General features: G+C 34.7%; 2 protein-coding genes across 4 annotated transcripts in view; both read right to left on the reverse strand.

Annotated features, from left to right (window-relative positions):
• The window catches only part of LOC133649000 (uncharacterized), a 1204785-nt gene that overhangs the window by 547804 nt on the left and 650067 nt on the right, over positions 1 to 6914 (reverse strand). The gene's annotated exons all lie outside the window — the stretch shown is intronic.
• ppp2r2ba (protein phosphatase 2, regulatory subunit B, beta a) overlaps positions 1 to 6914 on the reverse strand; it is a 152521-nt gene that overhangs the window by 70163 nt on the left and 75444 nt on the right. The gene's annotated exons all lie outside the window — the stretch shown is intronic.

Genomic DNA, 6914 nt, shown 5'->3' on the forward strand with positions numbered 1-6914 from the left:
AGGTGTGGTTAAATTTGTCCTCTGCATTTGACCCATCCCCTTGTTCACCCCCTGGGAGGTGACGGGAGCAGTGAGCAGCAGCGGTGGCCACGCTCGGGAATAATTTTTGGTGATGTAACCCGCAATTCCAACCCTTGATGCTGATTGCCAAGTAGGGAGGTAATGGCTCCCATTTTTATAGTCTTTGGTATGACTCGGCCGGGGTATGAACTCACGACCTACCTATCTCAGGGCGGACCCTCTAACCACAAGGCCACTGAGCAGGTGGCTTTGTCGCATGTGACGTCACGTCCTTCTCAAACACTTGGCGGGCAAACAAGGCAAGTATGCCTGATATTAAAAAAACATTACAATATACAGTAAGGCCACACTTTTCTAAATGCGCTAACTCAATGCTTTACATTGGATTTGCCATGGACATGACCCGCGAACCCGAGAGGGACAAGCGGTAGGAAATGGATGGATGGATGGATGGATGGTAAAGATGAACAATTTTGAATGGGGATTTCAACGCCTACAATTTTGGTAATACAAACTACAACTAAGATGCATGTTACCATCAAACAGAAGTTGTATAATAAGTACCGTATTTTTCGGAAAATAAGTCGCTCCGGAGTATAAGTCGCACCGGCCGAAAATGCATAGTAAAAAAGGAAAAAAAACATAAATGAGTCGCACTGGAGTATAAGTCGCATTTTTTGGGGAAATTTATTTGATAAAACCCAACACCAAGAATAGACATTTGAAAGTCAATTTAAAATAAATAAAGAATAGTGAACAACAGGCTGAATAAGTGTACGTTATATGACGCATAAATAACCAACTGAGAACGTGCCTGGTATGTTAACGTAACATATTATGGTAAGAGTCATTCAAATAACTATAACATATAGAACATGCTATACGTTTACCAAACAATCTGTCACTCCTAATCGCTAAATCCCATGAAATCGTATACATCTAGTCTCTTACGTGAATGAGCTAAATAATATTATTTGATATTTTACGGTAATGTGTTAATAATTTCACACATAAGTCGCTCCTGAGTATAAGTCGCACCCCCGGCCAAACTATGAAAAAAACTGCGACTTATAGTCCGAAAAATACGGTATACAACTTACAGTGTAAAGACTATTAAGGGCACAACAAAATAATATATTTGGCTACTTCCTGGCTAGGCAACACACCGTATACACTACTGCCATCTAAGGTCTTGGCATTGCAACTGCAGGCAAAGTCTACTATATAATACTTGCAAATGAGACACAGAAGTGTAAGAAAACATGACCGGACATTTATAACTGTTAAATGTTACCTATATTGAGATTGTATTATTAAACAAATAAACAGTTATAAACACACACATAAATACCTAAAATTGGTACTGTGAGTATACTGGCATTGATTACCAGGTACCAGGAGTCGGTACTGTATTGACTCAAATGTGAAAAGTACCCATCCCTATAGCCTAGCTTCAGACAGTCGTTCCTAATTATTTTAAATGGTGCCCCTCTTAAGGGACATCATTTTTTCACGCCCCCCATCCCTGAATTGAAATACTATTGAGAACCTGGTAATATTTATAAATGTATCTGTGTAAACGACTGTATCAGCATCCTGCATATACAATCACCTGATTATCAACATAAACTAATAAAGCAACCACTTAAAGTAATATCCAAGTCAAGCTTATTAACTCAATTTGTTACGTTTAAACAAGACAGCTCGGTCGGTGTGATTTCAAATTAGTGATAAAAATGCAAATGCTTCACTTGGATGTGAATTTGTATAAAAATACCATAACTAAAATGCCTGACTCTCATGCCCCCAGGCCAAAAGTAAAAAAATGAAAGGTGTTCTTGTTTTTTTGTTTTTTTACAAAATAGTTTGCCAAAATATCGAGATACTTTTTTAATATTCTACAAAATGATGCATGACAATATGGCGCACTTAGTTAATTGCTGCAAGTTGAAGCCTAAACGTTGCCATTATCTCACTCATAGCAGCTCAGCCATCAACGCACATAAACCAATCTGCATAATTGCTTAATACAGAGGCCGAGGTCCTAATGAGATGAATGATTTGATTCATGCATGCCTTTACCTGTTAATCAATGTTTTATGTTGACAAAGCAGCTTGTGGCGCTGATTGGTGGAACATGAGAGCACTATTAACCATCCAACTGCTAACAGGCGCATAATGCAGCAGGCTGACGTGTGGTCAGGGAGTACACACACATGCACACACACTGCAATTATTGCCCAGCAGCAGCAATAACTGCTAATGTCCAATGTTCAGTGTGTGGGTGAGGAAGACACTAAACCTGAGGTGTCAAAGTCGTTTTCACTGAGGGCCACATCGCAGTTATGTTTGCTTCCAACAGTGAATACTTTTATTACACCATTTTTTAATGCGTTTTATTAGTAGATTTTTTTTTTTTTTTAAATTCAAAAAAAAAATATGGTAAGTTGCAATAATTTCACCTCAAGATTTAGTGTATACTACTGTAAATGGATAAACAGTACTGCTGATTTCATGGTTAAAAATGTTGATGTAAAATTGCAGTTTTTTAAATTTACAGTAAAAAAAAAAATTTTGGCAACTGAGCTGCATTTTTTTAACCATAAAAACAGCAGTACTGTTTTTCCATTTACAGTAATATACACTAAATTTTGAGGTGAAATTATTGCAACTTACCATATTTTTTTTACATTTTAGTTTTAAAAAAATGTACTAATAAAATGCATTAAAAAAATTTAATAATACTGTTGGAAGCGGCCCTCTGGGGCCAAACATTACTGCAATGAAAACGACTTTGACACAAAAGTAGCAATAGATTTCATGGTAAAATTGTGAAATTTACTTTGGTTTTTACAGCATTTTTCTATAAATGAAAAAAACATACTTTTTTTTACTGTAATAAACTGTGGTGCAATTTTGGCATTTACAGTAATACACCGAAACATCTACAGTTGTTGATTTGCAGTTAAAAAACAAAAACCCAACAAACTGGCAGCTCAGGTGCCAAAATGTTACTGTAAAATTGCAGTTGTTTTTTTTATTTACAGTAAAAAAACTAATGTAAATTTTACAGTAAAATTTCTGCACCTGAACTGCCTTTTTTTTTTTTTTTTTTTTTACCGCAAATCAACAAATGTAGATGTTTCGGTGTATTACTGTAAATGTTTTTTTCACTTAATAAAAAATGCTGTAAAAACCACAGTAAATTTCACAATTTTACCATGAAATCAAATTTTACATTGCACAATTTGATGGATAACTTGCTTCGAAATCCTTATTATTAGTATTTATTTCTATTTAAAAAATGGTTTGAATATTTGATATTATATTTTTGCATAATTTTGCAAAATTTGACCAAATGGTGGGGTGTATCAGAGGCATACAGTCATGGAACAGGCTGTCAGCCCATGTCAGAAACTGTGACACCTATTTAACATTTAAAACTGCACTGAAACAGTGGTTGAAAATTTCACTGGGTTTTTGTTTGTTTGTTGTTTGTTTTATTTTTTTTGTCCGTGGTCTGTGCTTATGGTATGCTTGTATTGTGTAATGTCTTGTGATTTATGTATTCTTTTGTATTCCTGTTGAATGTTTACTGTATTGACCTGCCTTAGGCCAACAGATGAAAATTAGCTATTGTGCTAACTCTGGCATATTTACATTGTTGTTTTATGTTGATGAATATGCATTCTCCTAATTCAAATAAATAAATAAATAAATAAATGATTAGACAATATTTAAGTTGACATAATTTGCGATTACATGGAGTACTTTTTTTTCTTTCTCCCAAAATAGAAAGAAAGAATACATTTAGTAAGAAAAGTTACATTACTTTTATTCATACATATTATTTCCAGGCTTTTGAGGGCCAAATAAAATGATGTGGTGGGCCACATCTGGCCCCCGGGCCTTGAGTTTGACACCTGTGCACTAGACCTTTATCGGGTTCTAGGAAAAGCATCGATGGATTTTTACACTCAAAAAATTGGGACAATGTTCTCCAAACATGGCACCACAGTTTATTACAGTAAAAAAAAAAGTAGTTTTTTTCATTTAGATACAAATACTGTAAAAAACACAGTAAATTTCACAATTTTACCATTAAATCTATTGCTACTTTTACATTGCACAATTTGATGGATAACTTGCTTTGAAATCATTAGTATTAGTATTTATTTATATTTAAAAAATGGTTTGAATGTTTGGCAACATAGGGTTGGAGTTGGGGGTTAAATCACCAAAATGATTCCCGGGCGCGGCGCCGCTGCTGCCCACTGCTCCCCAAGGAGATGGGACAAATGCAGAGGACAAATTTCACCACATCTAGTGTGTGTGTGACAATCATTGGTACTTTAATCTTTAATCTTAATCTTTAATCATATATTTTTGCATATTTAGACAATATTTAAGTTAACATAATTTGCGATTACATGGAATACATTTATTTTTTTTCCTCCCAAAATAGAAAGAAAGAATACAATTAGTAAGAAAAGTTACAGTACTTTTATTGATACATATTGGGGCGGCGTGGCGTAGTGGGTAGAGCAACCGTGCCAGAAACATGAGGGTGGAAGGTTCGCTCCCCGCCTCTTACCATCTAAAAAATCGCTGCCGTTGTGTCCTTGGGCAGGACACTTCACCCTTTGCCCCCGGTGCCGCTCACACTGGTGAAATTAATGATGAATGATAGGTGGCGGTCGGAGGGGCCGTAGGCGCAAATTGCAGCCACGCTTCCGTCAGTCTACCCCAGGGCAGCTGTGGCTACGAAAGTAGCTTACCACCACCAGGTGTGAATGAATGATAGGTTCAGAAAAACATGTAAAGCGACTTTGGGTACTTAGAAAAGCGCTATATAAATCCCAGGTATTATTATTATTATTATTATTATATTATTTCCATGAGGCTTTCGAGGGCCAGATAAAATGACGTGGCGGGCCACATCTGGCCCCCGGGCCTTGAGTTTGACACCTGTGCACTAGACCTTTATTGGGTTCTATAAAGCATCGATGGATTTTTACACTCAAAAAGGAAATACCCCTCAAATTGGGACAATGTTCTCCAAACATGGCACCACCGTTTATTACAGTAAAAAAAGCACTGTTTTTTTCATTTAGATAAAAATGCTATAAAAACCACAGTAAATTTCACAATTTTACCATGAAATCTATTGCTACTTTTACATTGCACAATTTGATAGATAACTTGTTTTGAAATAATTATTATTAGTATGTATTTATATTTAAAAAATGGTTTGAAAGTTGGATAATATATGTTTGCATAATTAGACAATATTTAAGTGAACATAATTTGCGATTACATGGAGTACATTTTTTTTTCTCCCAAAATAGAAATACATAATACATTTAGTAAGAAAGGTTACAGTACTGCATTGATACATATTATTTCCAGGCTTTCGAGGGCCAGATCAAATGACGTGGCGGGCCACATCTGGCCCCCGGGCCTTGAGTTTGACACCTTTTTTTTGTGTTCTATGAAAGGCATTGATTGATTTTTACACTCAAAAAGGAAATACCCCTCAAATTGGGACAATGTTCTCCAAACATGGCACCACCATTTGTTACAGTAAAAAAAGCATTTTTTTTCATTTAGAGAAAAATGCTGTAAAAACCACAGTAAATTTCACAATTTTACCATGAAATATATTGCTACTTTTACATTGCACAATTTGATGGATAACTTGCTTTGAAATCATTATTATTAGTATTTATTTCTATTTAAAAAATGGTTTGAAAGTTGGATAATATATATTTTTTCATAATTAGACAATGTTTAAGTTAAAATCATTTGCGATTACATGGAGTACATTTTTCCCCTCCCAAAATAGAAAGAAATAATACATTTAGTAAGGAAAGTTACAGTACTTTTATTCATAAAAATTATTTTCAGACTTTCGAGGGCCAAATAAAATGACGTGGCGGGCCACATCTGGCCCCCGGGCCTTGAGTTTGACACCTGTGCACTAGACCTTTTTTGGGGTTCTATGAAAAGCATTGATTGATTTTCACACCCAAAAAGGAAACACACTTCAAATTGGGACAATGTCCTCCAACAATAGGAAACCACAGTTTATTACTGTCAAAAAAGTACTGTTTTTTTCATTTAGAGAAAAATGCTGTCAAAACCACAGCAAATTTCACAATTTTACCATGAAATATATTGCTACTTTTACATTGCACAATTTGATGGATAACTTGCTTTGAAATCATTATTATTAGTATGTATTTCTATTTAAAAAATGGTTTGAAAGTTGGATAATATATCTTTTTTCATAATTAGACAATGTTTAAGTTAAAATCATTTGCGATTACATGGAGTACATTTTTTTCCCCTCCCAAAATAGAAAGAAATAATACATTTAGTAAGAAAAGTTACAGTACTTTTATTCATAAAAATTATTTTCAGACTTTCGAGGGCCAAATAAAATGACGTGGCGGGCCACATCTGGCCCCCGGGCCTTGAGTTTGACACCTGTGCACTAGACCTTTTTTTGGGGTTCTATGAAAAGCATTGATTGATTTTCACACCCAAAGAGGAAACACCCCTCAAATTGGGACAATGTTCTCCAAACATGGCACCACAGTTTATTACAGTCAAAAAAAGTACCGTTTTTTTAATTTAGAGAAAAATGCTGTAAAACCCACAGCAAATTTCACAATTTTACCATGAAATATATTGCTACCTTTACATTGCACAATTTCATTGATAACTTGCTTTGAAATCATTATTATTAGTATTTATTTCTATTTAAAAAATGGTTTGAAAGTTGGATAATATATTTTTTTTCATAATTAGACAATATTTAAGTTAAAATCATTTGCGATTACATGGAGTACATTTTTTTCCCTCCCAAAATAGAAAGAAATAATACATTT

Source organism: Entelurus aequoreus, linkage group LG04, assembly GCF_033978785.1.
Source record: "Entelurus aequoreus isolate RoL-2023_Sb linkage group LG04, RoL_Eaeq_v1.1, whole genome shotgun sequence".
In the NCBI taxonomy this organism is placed as follows: Eukaryota; Metazoa; Chordata; class Actinopteri; order Syngnathiformes; family Syngnathidae; genus Entelurus; species Entelurus aequoreus.